Consider the following 26,836-nt stretch of genomic DNA (forward strand, 5'->3'; position numbering starts at 1 on the left):
TGCCGGCATCGTCCACATGCGGAGACACCATTTTTATGGTTGCCATATTTATCGGAAATATGGCTTGCGAGATATGAACCATTTTTTACTGGAGTCGTTCTGTCTGGCTATTTCCATAGCCTTGCTAACTAGCTAGCAGCCCCCACTACAGGGTCACGGCAGGGAGTCATCCTGTGTCCATTGTCCCTAAGCCACCTAATTTCCATATCACAGGACATGGCCATGGGATTTGTTGCTAAACCAGTTGTGTGAAGGAAAGGGGGGGTGACACCAGGAGAGGGCTTCCTGACATACTTGAATATCATGATTTATCGTCATATCTCCGGATTTACCTCACAGTTATTATTTTCATTTTCATTCATTTAATTATTCTCAATCAAGTCATTGATTGTGTTAAGTGAATACTCCAGACGTAAACCATCCCTGTGTTATGCTTAGTGCAGAGTCCAAGGGATCTATGTATGGTGAGGGTTTCTCTGTGGAGTTCTTTGAATCCCTGTATCATGTACCATCCCCTGAGGTTCAGCCCATGCTGAACTTTCTAAAATTAGAACAATCATTGGAAACCCTAATAAAAGTACGGTAAGTTAGCTGATGGTAATACTATTAATGACCATTGCAAGGCCATAAAGCTGGCCATACACATTAGATGGCAGTTGGCCAAACAATGCTACTCGTAGACCCGACAGCCATCTCAGCCAACTGTCCCATGCAATATCGGCATTAGTCTAATGGTTTTGGGGGCCTTAAAAAAATAAAAGCTTTCTCCATCTACTGTTTAGGGAAAAGATATCATAATCACCGCTACCTAGTTCATAAAAAAATGATCTCTAAAGGTATCCTGTAGCATCTCGCACCAAGTCATTAGCAGATGTTAGTCCTGTAAGTTGGGGCTTTCATAGCTTGAACTGGTTTTTCCAGCACATCCCACAGATGCTTGATCGCTTTATGGTCTGGAGAATTTGGAGGACAAGTTAACACCTTGAACTCTTTGTCATCTTCATTAAATCATCCCTAAACAATTTATACTATCTTTAGGCCACCGCTTGTTTCACAACAATGTATAAGTACAATAGGTGTTATGTGTCAAAATAACATCCAAATCCATATAGATAGGGCCAAGAACATTGCCCAGAACATAGGGTCACTTTTTCTTGTATGGTCCAGTTCTGATGCTCATATGCTTATCGTAGGCGCTTTTAGTTGTGTACAGGGGTCAGCATGACTGGTGTGTGGCTGTGAAGCAAGCATTGATGCACGGTCTTCCTTATACTGACTTAATGTTTTCAGAAGCCATTCAAATTAATATTCATCCTTGTAATAATATACAGGATCCAAGTCCACCAGCATGAGAGCCCCTGATAACTAGTTGCTCTCCATACTAGATCATAGGTGATATTCCAAAAGGGGATCAATCCCTTGATGAAGCTTCAATAGGGTACATGCAATGAAGTTGTCACAGAGAGTAACCCCTTTAAAGAAAAGAAGTGTTAAGGATACAGTATCTTTTTTTGTGAGTTCAAACCAGTCTGGCTAGCCTACCCTCTCCACACGCATTAGTGAGCCTTGGACACCCATTATACTGTTGCAGGTCCTGTTGCCCTTGCTTGGACAACTTTTGATAGTTATTAACCATTGCATACTACTAATATGCTACAAGGTCTGCCACTTTGTGAATGCTTTGATTGAATCAACTAACAATTTTGGCCTCTGTAAAAATTACTCAGATTCTTATGATTGCCCATTTTTTCCTATGATGTACCTTTTCTACAAAAAGAAGCCTAAATTTTGCCATGCATTGAAAAGTGAACTATGGCTTGCTATATTATAGCGAGATCTTTATGAACACTTTTAAACTTGACTTCTAGACCAAGAGAACAAAGCATTGATCTTTATAGTACTTAGACCTGATCTATAAAACCATAAATGTATTGTTACTGTGGCTTAGAGATGGGTTGAGATAGTATCTATAGTATATCAATGTAATTAGGAATAGATGTTAATGCCAGGGCTCTCTGCATTCTACAACTCTCAAACCTTTTGTGCTACAGATCAGTGGTGCATAACTAGGACTAAGTAAAAAAGAGATAAGAGACCATGGGTTAATTGCTCCCATCATGGGTCATTCACACCACAGTGCTATTCCCTATATATACTGTTACTTTAGAGTAACACCAACCTTACAAATTCATTCCTTAGCTTCAATTGCAGAACTAGTTAATTGTCTTCTATCCTCCCCCTGACCACACACAATGTCTTAAAATTAAGGAGAAATATTTATGAATATACATTGTGTCATTTGGCCATTAGTATTGGAAATCTATGGCATGTTAACCGTTTAGTACAAAGGAAAAGGCCTACATCCTACAGCTGATAGAACTTATAAATATTATCCTAGGCTAGGCGTTAAAGTGGTTTTCTCAACTTCCATTTTCAGGAGTCCACCACTCCCCTGCCTCAAGTCTTTCAAGAGAAAGTTAGAGCTGCGGCTGGCCACTCACTTGCTCTTGATACTGGATACATTTTATGGTAGGGTGAGGGAAGCCAGCCCTGATTGGGCGCAAAGCTTACATGACATAATAGCACCACCAACAAGGGTGACTATAAGTGTTTGTTATTTTAACAGGGAAAATATGTTGATTGTGAAGGGTTTTTCGAGTGGTGGACAACCCCTTTAAAACTATATGAATTAAATAGATATTAAACAAGGATAAAGAATAAATCTACAAAATGTGCCTCAAAAATGTTTTAAGTGGGGAACAACACACCATAATAGGAACCTGCATATCTTTAAACTTGTCAAAGAGTTGGATATTGACTAAAAGGGACACTTAATATGGTGGTTACAGTGGTTTCCTAAAAAGAGCCACTCCTTGGCTAGTTCCTCCCTGGAGAGATATCTGGCTAGTTTTCTGTGTCGAGACTCCTAACAGAGGCTCCACTGACTTTTTTGATTTGCATATTTCCCAGGGGACAATGCACCTAGGATTTCACTGTGTTGAGCGCCCTCGTTGGCTGCCGGCAGTGTTTTCTCTGGCTGGTCTCCCCGAGATCAGTGATTGTTTTGTCTTGTTGGTCTACTAGGCACTGCTCCCACCTGGCCAGAATCCTACTCCACACTGATGAGGGGCAATACCCCGAAACAGCTGTCTGTGGATGGATACCTGGCCTTGGTATTTCCCTTGTCTTATCTTTAAACTTGTCAAAGAGTTGGATATTGACTAAAAGGGCCACTTAATATGGTGGTTACGGTGGTTTCCTAAAAAGAGCCACTCCTAACAGAGGCTCCACGGACTTTTTAATTTGCAAAGGAAAGTTGGTAGAAATATTAATACAATATTGTATAATGGTTTAAAGGGAATCTGTCAGTAGGATCAACCCTCCTGAGCCATCATGCAGGTCATAGAAAGTGGAATAAAATGATACCTTGATATGTGCTATCCGAGTCCTATTCCCAAGAAATCCACATTTTTAAAATGTAAATCAGCTGTTAAGATCTATGGATTGGACACTGAACTGCATGGGAATCTGCCTCCAGGATTAATTTTAAATGAAAAGCGGTATTACCATTGTGAGACATGTAATGACTGACAGTCTAGTCTACATGTCTCACACCTGTAATTTAAAATAAGCTCTGGAATCAGATTCTCGTGCAGATCTGTGTCCAGCCCATAGATCTTAACAATTCATTTACATGTTAAGAATACGATGGATTTCTCAGGAATAGCACATCGGATCAAGGTATCATTTTATTCAACTTTCAATGACTTGCATACCCATATAAATGGCTTAGGAGGTTGATCCTATTGACTCATTCCCTTTAAAGCACTTTGTAATTTTACCCATTTAAGAAGTTGAGAAAACCCCTTTTAATTCTGATTTTACTTCCACTGTGATACATTGTGGTTGCACCTGAAAGTTTTTAAATGTGATAGGATTTCAATGACCAGAAGGAAACTCCAGGTCACTTCCTGATTTTGTTTGGACATGTTGTCTCACATTCAAATTTAAGCATAGCAGATTAAGCATCCATTATTTCTATCAGAAAATATAGACTGCTGAGACCCACAACCAAACCAACCCCCCATGCCCGAACAAAACACACATTTTGTAATAAAACAAGTAAACTTTATTGGAGAGATAATCAAGTGCAAACATATAAAACTCTCATCTTTTGCTGGGTTGAGGTCGGTCACAGCTTTTACATTAATTTGTGCAAATATCAAAACCAACTTATACTGCTGTCAAGACGAGGCGTAATGCCAGGCCGGTCACCCGGCGCAATCAGCCTTCGCTTGACACCACCATTCCAGAACTGACCGCCACGGAGGAGCAAAGTCCCTAGACAGCGCTCCGACCCCCACCCATTAAAAGAAGTGCCTGCTCAATGCCATCTTGAAGGCCTGATAAAAATATATCGATGCCAATGTCCGACAAATGGACGCCATCTGGCAACATGAGGCTGGAGTTGTCCCCTTCCAGCTGCCTATGTCTGACGACTACACCACCCTTAAAGCGGATGAAACGGGACATTCTCGCGTTCAAAGTACGGCGAGACTGCTCAACCGCTGCTGCGTCGCGAGCCCCCTGCCATGCAACGCGGGGAATTACTTCTGACCAAATGAGAACCAGCTCAGGAAAGAAACCGTGGAATTTATCCACGTCAGACCTCATAGTAGTCAGGAGCTCTGCAAGCCGGTAGGAACAAAGATCATTGCCCCCGGCGTGTATGAGAAGAATCACCGGGGACACAGCAACTTGAGCGATGCCGACTACCTCCGGGAGAACCTGCGGCCACATCAGGCCTCTGATGCCCCTCCAATGCACGTCGAGGCCACGAAAGCCGAGATGCCTTCCACCCGGGCGATACGCCGCTCTCTGGCCAGCCCAAAAAATATATGAGTGGCCCAACAGCCACACCGCCGGCCGTGCACCGCCTATGGAAAGAAACAGAATTAGTAAAGCAATAAATCAGGTCGAACGTAGCGTGCAAAGCAAGAAGAACGCCATCTACCAATGCGCTGAATCTCGGAATTGGACAAACCAGCTCTCGCGGCCTCGGTAGCCGCACCTATCCGAAAGGAGTGTGTACCAAAATCAGTAGGCTTCAAGCCAAACGATCGCAGGCATTTACGAAAGAGGGCCAAAAACTGGAACTTTGTGAGTGGTGAACCATCCTCGTGAGATAAGAAGGACACACCAGACCGATGCACAGCTAGATAGTTGTTTACCAAAACAATGGGGCAGACAGGGCCAGGGGTAGCGAATAAGGGGATCCAAGAGCCCCTGCCAGATGGGTCCGTTTTTTTTTTGGACTTACGGATGCGGATACGCAAACCCCCATTGGAAACTGTAACATCATTGTGCCGGAGGCCACCGGGCCGGTGCCTCGACAAGGACAAAAGCTCACCAATTCGCAAAGCGCCAAAAAAGGCCAATCCAAAGGAAACCGCGAAAAGGGCGGATTCAAAGGGGATGAGCAAAAATTATGGACGGCCCCAATGAGGCGAGCCAACAGTGCAAAAGAGATGGGCCGTCTATGCTCCTGGCAGGGGGTCAACCGACACCAACCACGAACTGCCCGACTGATAATAAAAGATTTTGTAATGTCCGACCAGCCGCGAAGCTTGAAATGGAAGGCGATGCCAGTTAAACGATTCCGGGCCACGGACCCAGAAAAACCAGAATCACGCAAATGTATTAAGTACCGAACTGTAGCTGCCAAACGGGCAGGTTCTGAACTGTCAATCGGGGGGTGCCCCGCAAAAATCAGCCATTCCGACCATGCCTTACCATAAGCTTGCCACGTCGCAGGAGCCACGGAAGCTCTCACCAACGGAATCAGTTGCTGAGAAGGAGGTTCCACATACTGACAGGGCAGGGCAAGCTGTCCGGCTGAGCGCGAGGGCAAAGCTCTCGAAATTTCTGTAAATGAAAACAAGAAAGAGCATCAGCAGCGGAATTGCGAAAACCAGGGACATGACGGGCACGAAACCAGATGTTAAGTTCCAAACATCTAAGGACTAATGACCTGAGTAATTTTATAACCGGGGGGGACGATGAAGACAAATGGTTAATTGCATGAACTACACTCATGTTGTCAGTCCAAAACAAAATGCGCTTATTCCGTAGAACAGTTCCCCAAATAGCGACAGCCGCCACTATGGGAAAAAGCTCAAGCAAGGTTAAGTTGGAAACCCAGCCTAATGCATGCCAGGAATCTGGCCATCGTTCAGCACACCACTGGTCATCAAAAATCACTCCAAAACCAAGTGACCCAGAGGCATCAGAGAAAAGGGATAGCTCCTCATTAGTTATTTCCTCCTCCTGAAAGCATGTATGACCGTTGTACTGAGAGATAAACTCAGTCCAAACAATCAAATCAGCGCGCAGCGGTGCCGAGATCCGAATCCGGTGGTGGGGGAGCCTAACACCCCTGGTGGCAAGGGCCAGGCGACGAGAAAAAATACGTCCCATCGGCATGACACGGCATGCAAACACCAGGAGGCCCAGTAAAGATTGCATTTGGCGTAAAGTAACGCTACGAACTGAACGAAAACCCATGAGCAATGAAAGTAATGCAGAAACTTTGTCAGATGGGAGGCGAAAAATCATGGCCTTAGAATCGATTTCAATCCCCAAAAAGGATAGCGTTGAAACCGGACCAACTGTTTTCCCTTGTGATAAGGGAACGCCAAATTTTTCCATGAGCCGGCAGAAATTATCCAACAAAAATTGACATTGAGGGGAATCACTTGGGCCTACAAAAAGAAAATCATCCAAGTAGTGAGTGATGGAATGGGAGCCAGAGTCCCATCTCACCACCCACTCCAAAAATGAACTGAAAAGTTCGAAATAATAGCAGGAAATCGAACAACCCATGGGCAGGCACGTGTCGTAATAATAAGAGCCATCGACGAACCAGCCCAGTAAATGGTGACAGTCGGGGTGAACGGGAAGGAGGCGAAAGGCCGACTCAATGTCAGATTTTGCCATCAACGCGCCCCTTCCGGCCTGTCGAACTAGCGAAACCGCTCTATCAAAAGACACGTAAGTCACGGTGGCATCTGCTTCAGATATGCCATCATTTACTGATGATCCTTTGGGGTGGGACAAATGCTGAATCAGGCGAAATTTGCCCGGTTCCTTTTTGGGAACAACACCCAAAGGAGAAACCCTTAAGTTGAAAAAGGGGGGTGAAGAAAATGGTCCTCGAATCCTGCCTGCTGACAATTCGCTTTCCAACGTCTGTAGTAACACCTGATGAAACTCAGTAGCCGATTTTAGGTTCTGAGCAAACGAGGGGTCCCTACAAAAATTAAAAGGGATGAAAAAACCGAAAGTAAAACCAAAACGCAGCTGGGCCGCCGCCTCTTTATTGGGGTACTGGTCGAGCCACGGCCCCATCGCGAGGACGCTCACTGGCGTCCTTATCCGACATGCTGGATGTTTTTGCAGGCAATTTTGTGGATGGACGGGTACACTTGGCTGCGGTATGAGGTCCACCGCAGGCGGAGCACTCGTGCTTGAATTTACAGAGGCCAAAGAAATGACAGTGGCCTTCATTAAATGACCAGCACGTGCCGGGTCTACGAACGGCCACTGAGCCGGAGCCGGCGGTGGTGCTAGGGGCCGCTGAATGAAAGGGCTGATAAGCCTTCTGGGCCAGCATCAGTCGCAGCCATGTGTCTGTGGCTTTGACCCCCCAGCCTAGCTGGGGTTGGAGGGCTAAACGACGACGAAAATCTTCGTTGTAACGCCACCAGGCAGATCCCCCGTGCGATTTGTAAGAATTGTATATGGTGTCAAGATAAATGAACAACTCGGAACAGCGCTCGGGGTGCTTCTGACCCATTACGCATCCCATGACACAAAATGCTTGCAGCCAGTTGTTCATAGACCTGGCTACTTTTGGCCTCCTTTCAAAAGGGCGATCCGCCGATCGCCGCTCTTTATCAACTGTATGTTGATCGGTGGAAACCAAGGACCATATATCAATATAGTCATTGGCCCATATTTTTTGAACAGTCTCCTCGCTCAAGTGGGATCCCAAAGGGGTAACGCCACAGAAAAAAGCGTCTCTGTGAATATCCGCGCGTGGAGGGGGGGAAGGAGGGAGGGGGGTGGGTCAGGTTGTTTTGAAATTTGAGCATTAAATGAAGGGTTAACTAATATTTTTCCCCCCGCCGCAGGCTGCAAATTTGCCAAAAGTGCTTTAAGAGCTGCTAGCATACCCGCACTATTCCCCCATGCCCCAGAGTAGTGGTACTCACCAGCATCCTGAATAGGGGCGACATAAGGCTCCAGTGGTGGATCAACGAATTCCACGGGCTGCGAACGCGCTGTGGGAGGAACCGACTCCCTCTGCGGCTGATGGTGACGTTGGCGATGATGGCCATGAGGCACGACGGAGGCGTCTGAAGAAACTGATGAGGCGGAAGGAGAGCGCCACCTCGAGGAGCGAGAGCGGCGGCTCCTCCGAGAGGACCTGGAACGGCGGGAATGGCTATGTGCTCCATGCGACCTAGCAGGGCGCTCGTATCGCTCGGGGGTGTGCGATGACGCAGATGAATGTGTTGCTGAGCGTTCGCGGCGGCCGCGGCGGCTACGACCGCGGGCCAGAGCTTCAGCACTCATCTGTTCCAAAGAAATAATGGGGGCCTGTGAAGTGTGGACTAGTGGGAACAGATCAGATGGGGGGTGGGCAGACGCAGCTGGCTGCGCACCCGCAGATCCCTGCATAATGGGTGGCAAGACCAGCATCTGGGGGTTAATGTGTGCTGAAGGGCTTATTACTGCCCCAGCACAGAAAGCAGGTTGGCTGGACACAATGTTTTGCTGTGCTGTTTGTGAAGGCTGGGTGGGAGGGGGAGTGGGCAGTGGAGGCACAGCGTCTGCAGTCTCCTCTATGGATGAGGAGCTGCAGCTGTGATGTCCTCCCATAGTTGATGGCAAGTGGAATAGTGGTGGTTCAGGGTGGCAGGGGTTACCAGCTGCCGACCGCGGGTCCGCGTTACCGGAGGGACAGAGTCGGCGTGCGGCAGCCGCGGTCGGGAGCTGGGAGGAAGTGGGCGGAGCTTGCCGCGAGGCGCGCGCACGAGTGCGCATGCCCCGTGACGTCATCGTGGAAAGACTCAGGCGCTCCGGCGGGCGTGTACGCCGAGGGAATCGCCTGCCGCCGGAGATTACCGCCCGAGCCTCAGGAGGGAGAGGACGCATCTCGGCTAGGATGGAGGTAAGCCATGCGTCCCCTTCCCTCCCGATCCTGTCCCTGATCGCTGCAGCGAGCGCGTCGGCCATCTCTCACCAGAGGCTGCTGTGTCCGGGGTACCAGCAGCACAGCAGCTTCCAGGTCTCACGGATGAGGAGAGACCGAACCAGGAAATAAGAGGGATTTTATATGGGAAACTGGAGGAGGAGAAAACACTGGGATTGGACACGGACAAGGGGGCGGACGGTTCGGGCATGGGAAGGAGGAATTAACCCCTTCAGACCGGGCTCAGCAGTCAGGGTGCATCCAGCTCAATATTACTGATATGCCCCACATTTTAATTGGCTTTAGCAATGATCTGCTGTCAGGATGATACATGGGGGTTCTTTGAGGGAACTATAAGTTCTCTGCACTATGTATTTTATGGCTCAAGCAGTGTAAAACCAAGCTGTGGTCTGTAACTATATACCTTGAGCAGGTAATTGGAGGTTGTTCATCTAAGGTCAAGGGTCTTCAAGACATAAATCCTGTGGACAAGGTGATGAGTTAATGGAAAAACCACTTAGAGCAAGCCATAGACCTTTTACCATTACTTAAAGGATTCCCACCTGTTTAGTAATAACTCAGCATGTCCTGTATGAGACGAATGTCCCCATGTAATTGCTTACTAATTGTAAAGACATAAAATAAAGCTTCTTCAGGCAGACATTTGTCAAACTTAGATTAGCTTTGGATTTTAAAGACAATCCAAGGCGGAAATCACGCAGATAAGTTCCATTACAGTTCAATGGAATGAATTTGCAGAATTAATACATTATTTTAAAATATACAGTGCATTCATTATTATGTTCATATTTTTTTAATAAACACCCTTTTTCTTTTTTAACAAACGCTGTCAAAATCTAGGTGTGCACATGGCCGATAGATTGTGGTTTCCAATTACACCAAAGCCAAAAGATTGTGACCCATCTATACGTAAAGGAAGTTGATATCTTTTACTCCTTGTGATAATTTGCAGTTGCAAAGTTATAGGTTGACATGATTCATATCATGGGTTTGAATTAAACCAGGAAACCATCTATATGTAGTTGCATGTTCTTCAGAAGAGTTTCCTACTTCTACTTTTGTTTCCTCAACCAAAAAAAGGTGCCCATGCATAATTGGCAGTCTTTCCCGACCTCCATACACATGTTGATGCTCCACTCAGCAACTGCCACAAGTGTCTCATGTCATTAGGAGACTTGTGACAGGTTGCCATGATTCATGCCATGGGTTTGAATTTATCAGGGAACTATCTACATGTTCTTCAGAAGAGTTTCTTACTTCTACTTTTGTTTCCTCTCCCACAAAATGGGGCCATATATCCTTGCCAGTCTTTCCCGACCTCCATACACATGTATGCTGCACTCGACAACTGTCACGAGTGTCTCCTGTTATTAGGAGACTTGTGACAGGTTTTTGGATCAGAGTTTTATTTGTTTTTGGGTTTTTTTCTTTGAATTTATGTCTTTTTTTGGGAATTATTTTGAATTTAGTGTCGGGACTCGTACGTGTGGGGACCCTTGACATTTGGATTACAAGCTTATGTATTTTGGCCAAAATATGGACCAATACCTCACATTTATTATCATTTTACTTTATATCTTTTTTTTTATTGCACAATTTTCTGCAGGATGCGGCTGGGCCCTTTTGAGGTGTCTGTCCTGTGTGTCAATGCACTTATATAGTGCTTGGAAGCCTGCCTGATCTAATAGAAGGGCGTCATTAATAGGCTGTGAGCCGGACACTGTGCATTGCACATACCTGTGTGACTGGTGCCCTATGTCGAACCTCATTAGTGTGCATGTTTAATACCAGCAAACACCCCCTCCATGAGTTGGTAGGTTGAGAGTGGCTGTCTGATTGGTATTCTGCACCTGTGTTACCCCTACCTTTATCATGGGGGCCGGCTGCACCCTGCGAGTGCATTTGACATTTTGACCTGTATTGGCTGGTGGCTTTTTATTCTGGTGAGTTTATTGTTTGTTTTTTTTCTTTGGCACTGGAGTCTCACATTGCCTTGTGAGACTCTGGAGTTTAAATGTGATTTCTATTCTTTTGGTGCAGCTAGGGTTAATGTCATTTTCCTTCTTAGTATCTTCTGGTTAATTCTTCTCAGGTGCAGACTGTTTGTGGCAGCTCCTATTTCCTTTAAATTGTCACATAATCCATCACCTGATGCCAGTAATAGAATTCATTCTTTTTTTGACCACTTTGGAGGGAGGAAGTTCTTTAGGAGCTGTTGGTGATCCACTGCTGGAGCTTTTGCGGTATTATTGTTTGGAGTTATGTAGCCTGCAGCCTTGTCTGGCTGCAGCCCTGACGTTCATTTATATATCCTTTTGTCTATGTCCACCTGTCGGTCCTCCGTCTCCTGTGTGTTGTTACTTTAGTGATGACTTCTAGTGTACTCGCCGTTCTTGTCACTATACAGGGTGCGTGGAGGGACAGTAAGGGACTAGGCACGAGACAGAGATGAGGGGAAGGACTCGTATGGGGACGTTAGAGGAGCTTAACGACCAGACACGGGTTAGTGTAAGGAGGTTTCCCTTTCCTCACTCCCTACCCTCAGGGTCCTCCTCCCCTTTACCATCCTCATTGATATTCGTGTATCTCACCATTCATCAGAGAGTCGTTGGTCCGTGCGCATTTGTTGGACTCTCGCCAGTCCAAGTGTGTGTGACCGTAACATGCATGTGTTTTCACTGTAAGGAGCTGGGTAAGCGTCTGCCTGGCTCCTCTTGTGGCATCTTATATCTCAGCAAAACGAAAGTTATTGTAACTTACCATGCCCTATCCTTTTCTCCCCTGACATCTGTTTGGGAGGCTCCCATACAGTGTTTTCTGACAAGATCTGAGGATTTGCCAACATAGTATAGGTGTGTTCACACCTTACGACCAGCGGCACTAAACTAACTGTTTACTGATTGGCAGTCTTTTAATTACGTGCATACAAAGAGAGACCATTCGTCAGATGTGCACTAAATGATCTGTATTAAATTGCTCATTGTGCATAGGCCGCCATTGTTCTTGGCAGCACAGGTCCTGTTTACACAGGACGATGAGCTGTCAAGAATAATCTTTTGTGTAAACCAAATGATCATTTCACCCAACGAAAAAGTGTTTGGCTCATATGTTGGGTGATCAACAGCCTGTTCAGAATGCACGCTTATCGTTAACAATAATCGCTTAGTGTAATGGACCTTAATTACGAAAGCCTCTACTCTAAGATCTTGAGGTTAAAAAAAAATTAGATGAGCAGCTCAATGAGACTTTATTCTCTGCATTCTATACAACTGACAGGGAACAACTACATTGGTTATATCATTTATTGACTTCACTTGCGTTTGATGCTGGTGATGATAGATGTGTACGAGATATGTAAATTCTGGAGGGTTTATTTGTACTGTAAAGATCATATTATCTAAAAAGTCAGAAGAGAACTTCCTCTTTCGTGGACCCTGTGGTTTTCCTGGAGCCACATTGAATTTATTACCACACCACACAATGAGAAAATGTGACTGTCCGTCTGGGAATGTTAGCGCGGGATCCAAGCATGGTCAGGTGCTCTGATACTAGAGTTCTAGCTATACATTTACAGGAGAAACAATACTCTGGCCTGTGTATATGAGAGTTGTCACGTTCGAATTCCAGGCAGCCTGGCCAGGTCAGAAGACAATCATTACATGACCCGTCGGCTTATTTACCATTAGGACGTGCATCTTCTTTTTTGTTTTTAGGATTTGGTCAACTGTGTAAGTAGCAGTGCATCTAATCTTTCTGTCCATACTTACCAAAACAAATGCAATCATGGCTGGGATAATCCAGGTATTAGGTTACGCTTTTATTAGTTTTTGTCCATCCTTGACAATGCAATCTATAAAATGACGCTTCCTAGAGACACATAGAGGATTAGATTAACACCTCCTGACAAATATGAGGATTCTTTGTCTACTTTGTCTTTACGTCTTTATGTCTACAATGTTATATTTGATGTATTCTGATACTACTGGGAATCTGTAAGGAAGCCACTGAAACCATAACCATGTTATGTTAATATAATGTAAGTTAATAATTTAATAAATAATAATTTGATTTCTATAGCGCCAACATGTTCCTCAACACTTTACAAATCAGAGGAGATGTATACAGATAATAAAAGACATTACAGAGTAACACATAATTCTATCTAATATATAAAGCTGAGTGTATATATGTGTGCATGTCAACTAAAGGAATCCGCACCGTCACATTTACAATCACGAAGTTTTGCATAGACGCCTCATGTGGCTCAGGGAACGTCATAGACTATGTTTTGAGGGGGAATTTTAACCCCGCGCTTTACAGTTACTCTCCAAAAACCTGCCTCCTTTAAAGTGAATGGAGCTGGGAACTACGGGTTATTAATAGGAGCTGTGATTGGTTGCTATAGGAACAAAAGAGATTGTTAGTATAAGAAGGTTATATGTGAGGTCATAAGATGTCGGTAGAGAGACGGATAGAGGGAAAGAGACAAACAGGGAAAGAGACAGAGAGAGACAGACAGGCACAGACAGATAGGGAAAGAGACAGAGAGAGAAAGACAGAAAGACAGGCACAGAGACAGGGAAAGACAGAGAGATAGAGACAGACAGACAGGCACAGACAGACAGAGAAAGAGACGGACCGACAACAAAAGAGACAGACAGAGAGACCAAGGCAGACAAGGAAAGAGACAGGGAAAGAGGCAGAGACAGGGAAATCGACAGAGACAAGGAAAGCGACAGAGACAGGGAAAGCGACAGAGACAGGGAAAGCGACAGAGACAGGGAAAGCGACAGAGACAGGGAAAGAGACAGGGAAAGAGACAGCGAAAGAGACAGATAAAGATGGGGAAAGAGACAGAGACAAATAAGGAAAGAGACAGACGGGGAAAGAGACAGATGAGGAAAGAGAGAGACAGACATAGACAGAGCTAGAGAGAGACACAGACAGACACAGCAATAGAGAGAGACAGACAGACACAGAGATAGAGAGAGACAGAGACTGATACAGAGACAGACCGAGAGATAGACAGACAGATAGACAGAGACAGACAGAGACAGACAGGGATAAAGACAGAGACTGACATGGATAGAGACAGAGAGACAGACAGACAGGGAAAGAGACAGAGACAGACACACAGAGTCAGAAAGGGAAAGAGACAGACAGAGAGACAGACACACAGAAACACACAGAGACAGACAGAGACAGACACACAGAGATAGACACACAGAGATAGACAGACAGACAGAGACTGGGAGAGAGACAGAGAGACAGTTACTATCCCGAGTAACACGGGGTACTACAGCTAGTAATTAAAAAAGAGTGATGATCCAAGCTTGCAATCTATAAAGAAGTAGGGGAGACAAAAAAGCTAAAAAGTGTTTGTAGTGTATGATCCAGCCATCACTACAATAAATAAGTGTATTAATGGGTAACTGCCACTTCATTCATGCTGCCAAAACCACTAAGCCGGGCTGCAAGCTATATTTTTCCATGAATCAATCCTGCATTTCAGGGAAAATCTAGTTTGTAGATGGCCGTATAACTCGGATGACTATCACATTACAAGGCTCTGACTAGCCAGCGGCTCTCCTGACCTTAGCGTACAGCTTGTATTTCTTTGCAGCTCTCATGCTCGGGTCAGAAAAGCCACCGGCCAGTCCGAGTATTACAATCATCGTCCGAGTTATATGCGTGTGCTTATGGCAGAGACTAGATTAGTCTGAAGTCTGAGACTAGATTAGTCTGAAGTCTGAAGTGCGCCGCCCCTGGACAGCTTCTCCCCTTGAATATGAATAGGTTTCCTCCATGTGTGTAGTTAGTAAAAGACCTGTCAATCAGCTGGAGTTGAAGAGGCTGGCCAGATGCATTTCCAAGAAATATATACTTGTATATTTATATATATATACACATATATATATATATATATATATATATATATATATATTGTGACGGGGTGTACATCAGAGCAAAGAGAGACAACAGGCCGAGAATGATCCAACAGGTTTACTAACAGGAATACAGGAACAGCACACGACAAGTCCAAATAAAACAGATTCGGGGGCACCTCCCGATAATCCAAAGTGCCAGATCACAACGTAATAGTCCTTTTCAGAGTCCCAGAAATCCCACACAATCCACTGGACGGCGAGGTCTGTCCGCAGATTCAGATCTCGCTCCCTTCCTCTTCAAAAACTCAACTCCCAACTGCATTTAGAAACAGGAGTGAATTGTTTGAGCTCGTGGGCCCGCCCCTCAAGGGTAGGGGTCTATGCAATGGTTGGGCCCACTAGAAGATTCTAGAAGGTTGGCTCCGAGATGTCTACAGGTTTGTGTAGTTGGCGTTATCCACTGCTTACGAAACAATGAGAAGTTCCCCTGGCTGTGTGGACAGGAGATAATTGCATTATGGGCCCAGAGACACAGGAGATGGGGGGAAGGTATGGTTACTTACATCCCAAGACATTTCAAAGTGTTCAGTAAGTACAACCAAAGGAAAGTGACATCACATCCTGACATAGTATTACAGCAAATACAGTGAGAAGGTAAAATACATCATGACAATTCCTTCCCCTCCCAACTTGTGTACGTACTAGGGACCTCTACAGGTCGCTGGTTAAGTACACGCAGGCATGGCTGAGAGGACTCAAGGCTCCTCTTGCCTGGACAGTCCATCTGCATTTTGGTGTTGGCTGCCCCTTCTATATTGTATGGTAAAGTTATAGGGCTGCAGAGCCAGGCTCCATCGCAGTAAGCGTCCATTGTCCCCAGAGACTCTGTTCAGCCAGGTGAGGGGATTGTGATCAGTAACCACAGTGAATTCCCATCCATACAGATACGGCCGTAGTTTCTTAAGGGCCCACACTACAGCCAGACATTCCTTCTCAACAGTTGCATAGGCCACTTCTCGGTCCAGCAGTTTCCGGCTGAGATAGGCGATGGGGTGCTCGTCCCCAGCTGCATTCACCTGGCTGAGGACAGCTCCCAGTCCATAAGCAGAGGCATCCGTTTGCACAATGAATCTCCTCTTGTAGTCTGGAGCAGCCAGGACAGGATCGCAGATCAAAGCATCCTTCAGCCGGTTAAAAGCCTCATCACAGGCTGGAGTCCAGATCACCAGCCGGGGCATTGTTTTCTTGGTCAGGTCGGTAAGAGGCTTGGCCACAGTACTGAAATGAGAAACAAATTTTCGGTAATAACTGGCAGTGCCCAGAAAAGCCATAACTTGTTTCTTAGTTTGGGGTACAGGCCAGTCTCTAATAGCCTGGATTTTGGCAGGCTCAGGTCGGAGCTTCCCTCCTCCCACTCTATGTCCTAGGTACTGGACTTCCCCCATCCCCAATTGGCATTTATCGGGTCGAATAGTTAGGCCGGCTGCAAGAATCAGGTCCAAAATAATGGCTACTTGATTCAGATGTTCCTCCCATGTGTGGCTGAAGACGGCGATATCATCCAAGTAGGCACAAGCAAAGTCATCACATCCCCGGAGGATCTGATCCACCATTCTCTGGAAGGTGGCCGGGGCATTTTTCATTCCAAAAGGCATGCTTAGAAATTCATACAGACCAAAGGGGGTTATAAAAGCGGACCGTTCTCTCCCTTCATCCGTTAGAGGGATCTGCCAGTATCCCTTACTGAGATCCAAGGTAGTGACATATCGGGACCCAGCCAGTCGGTCTAGAAGTTCGTCAATACGAGGCATTGGGTAAGGATCGCTGACGGTATGGTCGTTTAGTCGCCGATAGTCCACACAAAATCGAGTACTCCCATCCTTCTTGGGTACTAACACCACAGGGGAGGCCCAAGGGCTATGGGAGGCCTGGATTACCCCAAGCTGTAACATCTCCTCCAGTTCGTGCTGCATGGTGTTTCGAACTGATTCAGGTACCCGGTAAGGAGCCAGTTGTATGGGACGCATGCCCTGAGTGTCCACATGATGTTGGGTGACGGTGGTTCGACCTGGTTGGGATGAGAAAGCAGCCCGTCTCTGTTGAAGCACTTCCAGCATCTGGATTTTCTGTAAGGAGTCCAGGTAATCTCCCAGGGGAACCTGTTCCACAGTGGATGGGGCTCTCGCTGCTTCCACGAGATCAGGTAGAGAGTCCTCATCCTCTTGACCATCTTCTGAAGCCAACCGACAGCTTGCTATCATTGGAATGTTTTGGTCATGGTACTCCTTAATCATATTCACATGGACAGTCTTTTGCCTTAGCCCCTGATCATCTAAAGCAAGAAGGTAATTGGTATCATTCAGTTTTCTGAGAACCCGGAAGGGACCCTCCCATGTGGTCTGCAGTTTATTCTGCCGATGGGGAACAATCATTAAGACTTGTTGTCCTTCTACAAACTCCCGATAACGTGCGTTACGGTCATACCATGTCTTCTGTCTGGTTTGAGCCATACGCAAATGACTCTGTGCAAAACTAGCAAGTTGGGCCAAGGTTTCTCGCAGCTTTAGGACATAAGGGACAACAGGGGTTCCTGTATCTTCAACTTGCCCCTCCCAGTATTCCTTGAGCAGGGTTAAGGGTCCTCGGACCTTTCTTCCATAGAGTAGTTCAAAGGGGGAGAACCCAGTGGACTCCTGGGGAACTTCCCGATAGGCAAACAAGAGATGGGGTAGGTACTTCTCCCAGTCTGAATCTCGGTCCGTGAAGGCCCTCAGCATATTCTTCAGAGTGCCGTTGAATCGTTCACAAAGTCCATTTGTTTGGGGATGATACGGGGTCGTTCGGATCGCTCGTACTCCACAGGTGCGCCACAGACACTGGACCAAATCTGACATAAACTGGGAGCCTTGGTCCGACAAGATCTCACTGGGGAATCCTACTCTGGTAAAAATAATAACCAAGGCCTCGGCCACCTTGGCTGCAGAGATACTTGACAAGGCCACGGCTTCTGGATATCGGGTGGCGTAGTCCACAACAGTGAGAATGTACTGCTTTCCAGATTTACTTGGTTTAGCCAGAGGTCCAATGATATCAACAGCTACTCTTTGAAAGGGTTCTTCTATTATAGGGAGCGGTTGCAGGGGTGCCTTTGGGTGATCTCCGGGTCGCCCTCTACGCTGACATATGTCACAAGTTCGGCAGAAATGCGCCACTGCTTGGGAAATCCCCGGCCAATAAAAAGTTTGAGTCAATCGTCTCTCGGTGCGGGTTTTGCCTTGATGGCCAGCCGTAGGAATGTCATGAGCCAGGTGTAATAGGGGAATTCTGTACTTCTGAGGAACAATCAGCTGTTTGCTATAAGTCCAGGGCTTATCTAGGGAGTCGGCATTGGCAACCCGATACAGAAGTCCATTTTCTCTGATAATTCTTTCTCCGTTTTCCCCTAGCTGCCCTATTTCAGCCCGAGTTCTAAAACTAGCAAGGGTGGGGTCAGTCTCTACTTCTTGTCTAAACTGAACTTTATCCCAAGTAACATTCATATTATCCCCACAAGAAGAATCACTCACCGGCTGTAATGGCAGTTCTGGTGGCCTCAGTTCCATGGATGGGTTGTACACGTCCACATGGGCTGCTCTCTTGGCTTGACTTCTGGTTACCGCACCGACAAAGTGGCAATGAAGATTCCCCACATCATTTCCTAGAAGAACGTCTGCAGGGAGGCCGCTCATCACACCGACCACACATTGTTTTGCCCCAAAGCCATAATCCAGGGTCACACTCGCTCTTGGAATATATCTCTGGGTACCTCCTGCCAGTTCAATGGCAATTCCTGGTCCCTTTTGAATTGCTTGTGGTTGAATTACTCGGGGATCGGCTATGGTGAGGAAAGCCCCTGTGTCACGGAAGCCAACAACTTTTTGGCCATCCAGCACGACCTCCTGTAGATGTTTGTCCTGAAGATCAGAAGAACAGGTGGCTGGAGCTCGCACCCCATAGACTCCGGGTAGGGGAGCCAGGATATCTGAGTCACTTGGCAAGTCATCAGGCACAGAATCCAGCTCTTCTCCTGGTGAAGGTGTCTGTAGGTAATGAACAGGCAAAGGCGGTCTGTAGCTGTTCTGTCTACGAACACCTGGACATTGGAATTGCATGTGCCCAGGCTGCCCACATCCATAACATCTGCGCTCTGGGATTCTTCCTCCCCGTCGTATTCCCAAAGGTGGAGCATGAGTAATGCGAGGCACAGTCACACGAAGGTCCCCATGAGTTGACGGTCTAGGGTGATGGTGAACATTGGGGCCAGAAGGACCAGGGGCCACCAGCGTTGGGGGGTTGGTGTTTTTTTTCTCACTGGGTAGTAGTTTTTTCCACTGAGGCTTGATGGTGAGAGCCTCATCAGCTAGAGCTGCAGCTTCCTCCACAGTGGCTGGTCTCCTTTCACGCACCCATTCCCGGATCTCAGCGGGGCACTTGAAGTAAAACTGCTCTTTTAGGAGGACCTGGAGGACGGTCTCCAAGGTTAAGGCCTCCTCTGCCTCCAACCAACGATGCCACAGATGTTTGAGTTTGTGGGCATACATCTTGAAGGACACTTCCTCATCACATGCTAGAGTACGGAACTGAGTCCTGTAAGTGTCTGGCGTTACAGCATAATGTTCTAGAATAGTCTGTTTAATATCCGCATACTCACAGTTCCACCGAGGGTCCATAGCTCTATAGGCTGCAGCAGCTCCACCCTCTAAGAGCCCAACCAGATGCCGGACGCGCTCCCTTTCTGGGACTTCCATTAATCGACACTGATGCTCAAAGTCCTGGAAGAAGCCCTCAATGTCACCAGCAGCCTCATTAAACTGCTTGAAGTCTTTGCGGGACACTCTGGGAAGTTCCCTCATGATGGGTGCTGGGGTTACAGTCTGTCTGGAACCTCTCGCGGCTTCCACAGCGAGCTGCTTATCCAGCAATGCCATCTCCTCCATCCTGCGCTCCTTCTCTTCAGCTCCACGCATGGCCTCCCTCTTATCTTCTATGGTGGCCTCATCTCCAAGCAGTGCCATCTTTTCCTTGTACCACACAACCCATTGACTTTTTTGGGTATTCACCTCCGGCTCCCGTCTTTGCTCCCCTTGCTGTGGAAATTGTTCCTCGGTGCCATCTTGCAGGCAAGCGTGTTCCAATGCCTCAATTAGTTGCTCCTTAGAGAGTCCTTTGTAGCCGACACCTAATTCACGGGCCTTTGTTTGTAGACTCGCCACAGTCCAGTTCCTGTATCCTGAGGTTCTGGTTTCAGACGTCGATTGGCTGTTGTCCTCCATTTCTTCTGCTCTGATCCCGCTGCTGCCACCAGTTTGTGACGGGGTGTACATCAGAGCAAAGAGAGACAACAGGCCGAGGATGATCCAACAGGTTTACTAACAGGAATACAGGAACAGCACACGACAAGTCCAAATAAAACAGATTCGGGGGCACCTCCCGATAATCCAAAGTGCCAGATCACAACGTAATAGTCCTTTTCAGAGTCCCAGAAATCCCACACAATCCACTGGACGGCGAGGTCTGTCCGCAGATTCAGATCTCGCTCCCTTCCTCTTCAAAAACTCAACTCCCAACTGCATTTAGAAACAGGAGTGAATTGTTTGAGCTCGTGGGCCCGCCCCTCAAGGGTAGGGGTCTATGCAATGGTTGGGCCCACTAGAAGATTCTAGAAGGTTGGCTCCGAGATGTCTACAGGTTTGTGTAGTTGGCGTTATCCACTGCTTACGAAACAATGAGAAGTTCCCCTGGCTGTGTGGACAGGAGATAATTGCATTATGGGCCCAGAGACACAGGAGATGGGGGGAAGGTATGGTTACTTACATCCCAAGACATTTCAAAGTGTTCAGTAAGTACAACCAAAGGAAAGTGACATCACATCCTGACATAGTATTACAGCAAATACAGTGAGAAGGTAAAATACATCATGACAATTCCTTCCCCTCCCAACTTGTGTACGTACTAGGGACCTCTACAGGTCGCTGGTTAAGTACACGCAGGCATGGCTGACAGGACTCAAGGCTCCTCTTGCCTGGACAGTCCATCTGCATTTTGGTGTTGGCTGCCCCTTCTATATTGTATGGTAAAGTTATAGGGCTGCAGAGCCAGGCTCCATCGCAGTAAGCGTCCATTGTCCCCAGAGACTCTGTTCAGCCAGGTGAGGGGATTGTGATCAGTAACCACAGTGAATTCCCGTCCATACAGATACGGCCGTAGTTTCTTAAGGGCCCACACTACAGCCAGACATTCCTTCTCAACAGTTGCATAGGCCACTTCTCGGTCCAGCAGTTTCCGGCTGAGATAGGCGATGGGGTGCTCGTCCCCAGCTGCATTCACCTGGCTGAGGACAGCTCCCAGTCCATAAGCAGAGGCATCCGTTTGCACAATGAATCTCCTCTTGTAGTCTGGAGCAGCCAGGACAGGATCGCAGATCAAAGCATCCTTCAGCCGGTTAAAAGCCTCATCACAGGCTGGAGTCCAGATCACCAGCCGGGGCATTGTTTTCTTGGTCAGGTCGGTAAGAAGAAGATGAGATAACAAGGATTACGCGTTTCGAGCTACATGCTCTTGATCTCAATCCATATAGAATAGAAAACCAAATGGAGATTTAAAGGAAAGAGGAAGGGGGAGGAGAAATAAAACGGATATGACACCATAGATAGAAAAAGAAAAAGAAAAAAAGTCAGACTAAGACAAAAAACATCAGAATATACCAAAGCAAAACAGCTATACATAGCATATGAGCAGCAAAACACATGTGAAAAACATTTGAAAAACATTGAAATTACAGCGGAAACATGCAAACAAGGAAACATATTCATAAATATATATCCATAAATATGTACACATGTATACCACTGATTTTTATCCGTATTCATAAGTTCCAATTCACATTGTATACTGAGGAAAATGAAAAACCGTCATTCTCATTATACATTTTTATAAAAATTGTATGAAGGAAAAAATTCCCGTTATTCATAAGAAGCAGGGAATATTGTTATATAAACCATTTTTATTAATAATATATTCGTGCATATAAAGGAGAGATAACCATCAAAATCAATCAGATAGGCTACACACTATTATATCCAAAAATATAGTACAGATTTTTATTCCATTGTGAATATTATAAAAAAATATCTTCCCATACTGAGTACAGATGTTATACAAATTGTATCTAGTGTAACAAAAAATGAATATAACATCAATTCTTTTATTAATTGTAGCACAACCCATGTTGTTTATTTAATTACATGTGATGTATGTAACATTCAATACATTGGGAGCACTGGCCGCAGTCTGAGAAAAAGGATTTCAGAACACCTATATGATGCCTGTAATAGAAGTAGCAGAAGCCCCTCGGGTGCTTCACAACACTTCATTTCTGTCCACGGTGGATGTACAAATAGTTGCCGGGTGAATGCTATTGAAAAAATCGTATTGCCGTATAGAGGAGGAGATATCACTAAAATCATGCGCAGGAAAGAGGCTAAGTGGATTTTTCTAATGGAGACTAGAGCTCCTCAGGGCATGAATTTGCGGGATAAATTGAGAAATATATATTAATATACTAAAATTAAATATTTCTATTTTTTTGGATATAATAATGTGTAGCCTATTTGATTGATTTTGATGGTTATCTCTCCTTTATATGCACGAATATATTATTAATAAAAATGGTTTATATAACAATATTCCCTGCTTCTTATGAATAACGGGAATTTTTTCCTTCATACAATTTTTATAAAAATGTATAATGAGAATGACGGTTTTTCATTTTCCTCAGTATACAATGTGAATTGGAACTTATGAATACGGATAAAAATCAGTGGTATACATGTGTACATATTTATGGATATATATTTATGAATATGTTTCCTTGTTTGCATGTTTCCGCTGTAATTTCAATGTTTTTCAAATGTTTTTCACATGTGTTTTGCTGCTCATATGCTATGTATAGCTGTTTTGCTTTGGTATATTCTGATGTTTTTTGTCTTAGTCTGACTTTTTTTCTTTTTCTTTTTCTATCTATGGTGTCATATCCGTTTTATTTCTCCTCCCCCTTCCTCTTTCCTTTAAATCTCCATTTGGTTTTCTATTCTATATGGATTGAGATCAAGAGCATGTAGCTCGAAACGCGTAATCCTTGTTATCTTATCTTCTATGGGGATTTTTTAAACCTTTTGGATATGATCCATACTTGTTTTATTATGAAAATCTGAATAAAAAATCAAGTTTTATTATATATCCTGCTGGATTTTTCTCCTTTCCTGAAGTTTCCTGGCTGGGCCGGCCTCACCGTGCACCTGTCCCTCATTGGAGTCTCCATGTGATTTGGGTGAGCTGATGTTCTTTTTTCGTCTTAGTGCCTACAAGTAGTATTCAACCCCCTGCAGATTTAGCAGGTTTACACATTCGGAATTAACTTGGCATTGTGACATTTGGACTGTAGATCAGCCTGGAAGTGTGAAATGCACTGCAGCAAAAAAGAATGTTATTTCTTCTTCTTTTTTTTTTTTTTAAATTGTGAAAAGTTTATTCAGAGGGTCATTTATTATTCAACCCCTCAAACCACCAGAATTCTGTTTGGTTCCCCTAAAGTATTAAGAAGTATTTCAGGCACAAAGAACAATGAGCTTCACATGTTTGGATTAATTATCTCTTTTTCCAGCCTTTTCTAACTAATTAAGACCCTCCCCAAACTTGTGAACAGCACTCATACTTGGTCAACATGGGAAAGACAAAGGAGCATTCCAAGGCCATCAGAGACAAGATCGTGGAGGGTCACAAGGCTTGCAAGGGGTACAAAACCCTTTCCAAGGAGTTGGGCCTACCTGTCTCCACTGTTGGGAGCATCATCCGGAAGTGGAAGGCTTATGGAACTACTGTTAGCCTTCCACGGCCTGGACAGCCTTTGAAAGTTTCCACCCGTGCCGAGGCCAGGCTTGTCCGAAGAGTCAAGGCTAACCTAAGGACAACAAGGAAGGAGCTCTGGGAAGATCTCATGGCAGTGGGGACATTGGTTTCAGTCAATACCATAAGTAACGTACTCCACCGCAATGGTCTCCGTTCCAGACGAGCCCGTAAGGTACCTTTACTTTCAAAGCGTCATGTCAAGGCTCGTCTACAGTTTGCTCATGATCACTTGGAGGACTCTGAGACAGACTGGTTCAAGGTTCTCTGGTCTGATGAGACAAAGATCGAGATCTTTGGTGCCAACCACACACGTGACGTTTGGAGACTGAATGGCACTGCATACGACCCCAAGAATACCATCCCTACAGTCAAGCATGGTGGTGGCAGCATCATGCTGTGGGGCTGTTTCTCAGCCAAGGGGCCTGGCCATCTGGTCCGCATCCATGGGAAGATGGATAGCACGGCCTACCTGGAGATTTTGGCCAAGAACCTCCGCTCCTCCATCAAGAATCTTTAGATGGGTTGTCATTTCATCTTCCAACAAGACAACGACCCAAAGCACACAGCCAAGAAAACCAAGGCCTGGTTCAAGAGGGAAAAAATCAAGGTATTGCAGTGGCCTAGTCAGTCTCCTGACCTTAACCCAATTGAAAACTTGTGGAATGAGCTCAAGATTAAAGTCCACATGAGACACCCAAAGAACCTAGATAACTTGGAGAATATCTGCATGGAGGAGTGGGCCAAGATAACTCCAGAGACCTGTGCTGGCCTGATCAGGTCTTATAAAAGACGATTATTAGCTGTAATTGCAAACAAGGGTTATTCCACAAAATATTAAACCTAGGGGTTGAATAATAATTGACCCACACTTTTATGTTGAAAATGTATTAAAATTTAACTGAGCAACATAACTTGTTGGTTTGTAAGATTTATGCATCTGTTAATAAATCCTGCTCTTGTTTGAAGTTTGCAGGCTCTAACTTATTTGCATCTTATCAAACCTGCTAAATCTGCAGGGGGTTGAATACTACTTGTAGGCACTGTAGATGTATATACACACTGTGTATATATCTATATATAAATATATATATATATATATACAGGGTGGGCCATAAGTATGGATACACTCTGATAAAATGGAAGTGGTTATTGACATCACCTTACCGTTTGTGGCATATTAGTACATGGGAGGGGCCAAACATTTGAGGTCAAGTGACGCCCATGGCGGCCATCTGCAAAGTAGCCATTTTGAATTCAACTTTACTTTTTTCAATAGGAAGGGGGTCATGTGACGCATCAAACACAGAGAATTGCACAGGACAAACAATGGTGTGCTCATTTTCAACGTAGCTTTATTCATTATCGAGTTATTGACACGTTTGTGATATGGAAAAACAACAGTGACCCACTAAAGGATGTGCTCAAAGTGCTGCCAATGTGTTGAATTGTCAACGCGATTCTCTCCCCCCACTCTTGACACACCGAGAGCAATACCGCAGACGAAATACTACCACAGGCCTCCTGTATCCGTTGTTTCAGGTGCCCCACATCCTGGATCTGTATTGCTCTCGGTGTGTCAAGGGTAGGAGAAGAGAATTGTGTTGACATGGGCGTCAAATGTTTTGCCCCTACCATGTACTAATATGCCACAAACAGTAAGGTGATATCAGCAACCACTTCCATTTTATCAGGGTGTATCCATACATATGGCCCACCCTGTATATATTATATATATATATATATATATATATACGGTATATATATATGCTCTGATTCATGCTACCCGTGGCTTGAGCAGCATGAATTGAGTGATAGGTTCACCTTACTGTAAAACTGCATAAACAAATCACGAGCCAGTATATGTATATGTTGCCTTTAGGCCCAGGTGTCTTGCGCTGATTTTGGACATGGTACCACTAGGTATTTGTCCATCTTTACCTATTACGCTCCCATTCTGTTTCTTGTTTCATATATCATTGTTTCAAATTTCCCTGAGATCCCAAAAAAGGACCCATCTCACTGAACAATTTGCATTTCTGTCCTTCATTCTCTGAATCACGTCTGCACCTCATCTCCCTGTAGAGATGTAGAATCTTATCCTGACAGAATTACATTGACAGACATACAGTATATAGCCGAGGGCCTCTTTTTCTTGTTCAACATTTTTTTTAATTCTCTGTGGATTAGATGAAAAAAAAATGGTCACAACTATGATTGTCTGAAATTGGACATGCTGTATGATGAAGAGTCGATGAAGAGTCGAGAGTTCTCCATACATATTAGAATGTCATCCGAGCCAGCCGATAACAGCATGTTTGGCTGATGTTAGTCTAATATGTTTGGGGGTCTTAATGTTTGGCTGTGATTCTGATCTGGGCATAAGATTGAAATTAGAGCAGGACAGATCTGAGGATTCTGGTAATCTATAGGTCGCAGACTAACAATACTTCAATTACAAGCTAAAGCCAAAAAGAGACACTATCCCTTCGGTTGAGTATCACGCGGTACTGGAAGTCTCCAAAGGAGAATGAACATGAGAAAAAACATTCATTAGATAGACTGAATGGCTCCATGATTGCACTGCAGTAGTTTCCCACTAATGACGTACCCACTTCTCTGTTTTCTTTTGTTTTTGCCTGTTTGGAAAAAAATATTTCTTTATTTTAGAAAACATTATAATTTACAGTATTTATAATCAATTTTCATGGAATAGTACGAAGATCCC

At 45.1% G+C, this 26,836-nt stretch overlaps 1 protein-coding gene across 1 annotated transcript in view; it reads left to right on the forward strand.

Moving 5' to 3' along the window:
• LOC142311504 (serine/threonine-protein kinase 17A-like) overlaps nucleotides 1–26,836 on the forward strand; it is an 86,505-nt gene that overhangs the window by 13,471 nt on the left and 46,198 nt on the right. The window lies entirely within an intron of this gene.

The sequence above is a fragment of the Anomaloglossus baeobatrachus genome, chromosome 5 (genome assembly GCF_048569485.1).
Source record: "Anomaloglossus baeobatrachus isolate aAnoBae1 chromosome 5, aAnoBae1.hap1, whole genome shotgun sequence".
Lineage (NCBI taxonomy): Eukaryota > Metazoa > Chordata > Amphibia > Anura > Aromobatidae > Anomaloglossus > Anomaloglossus baeobatrachus.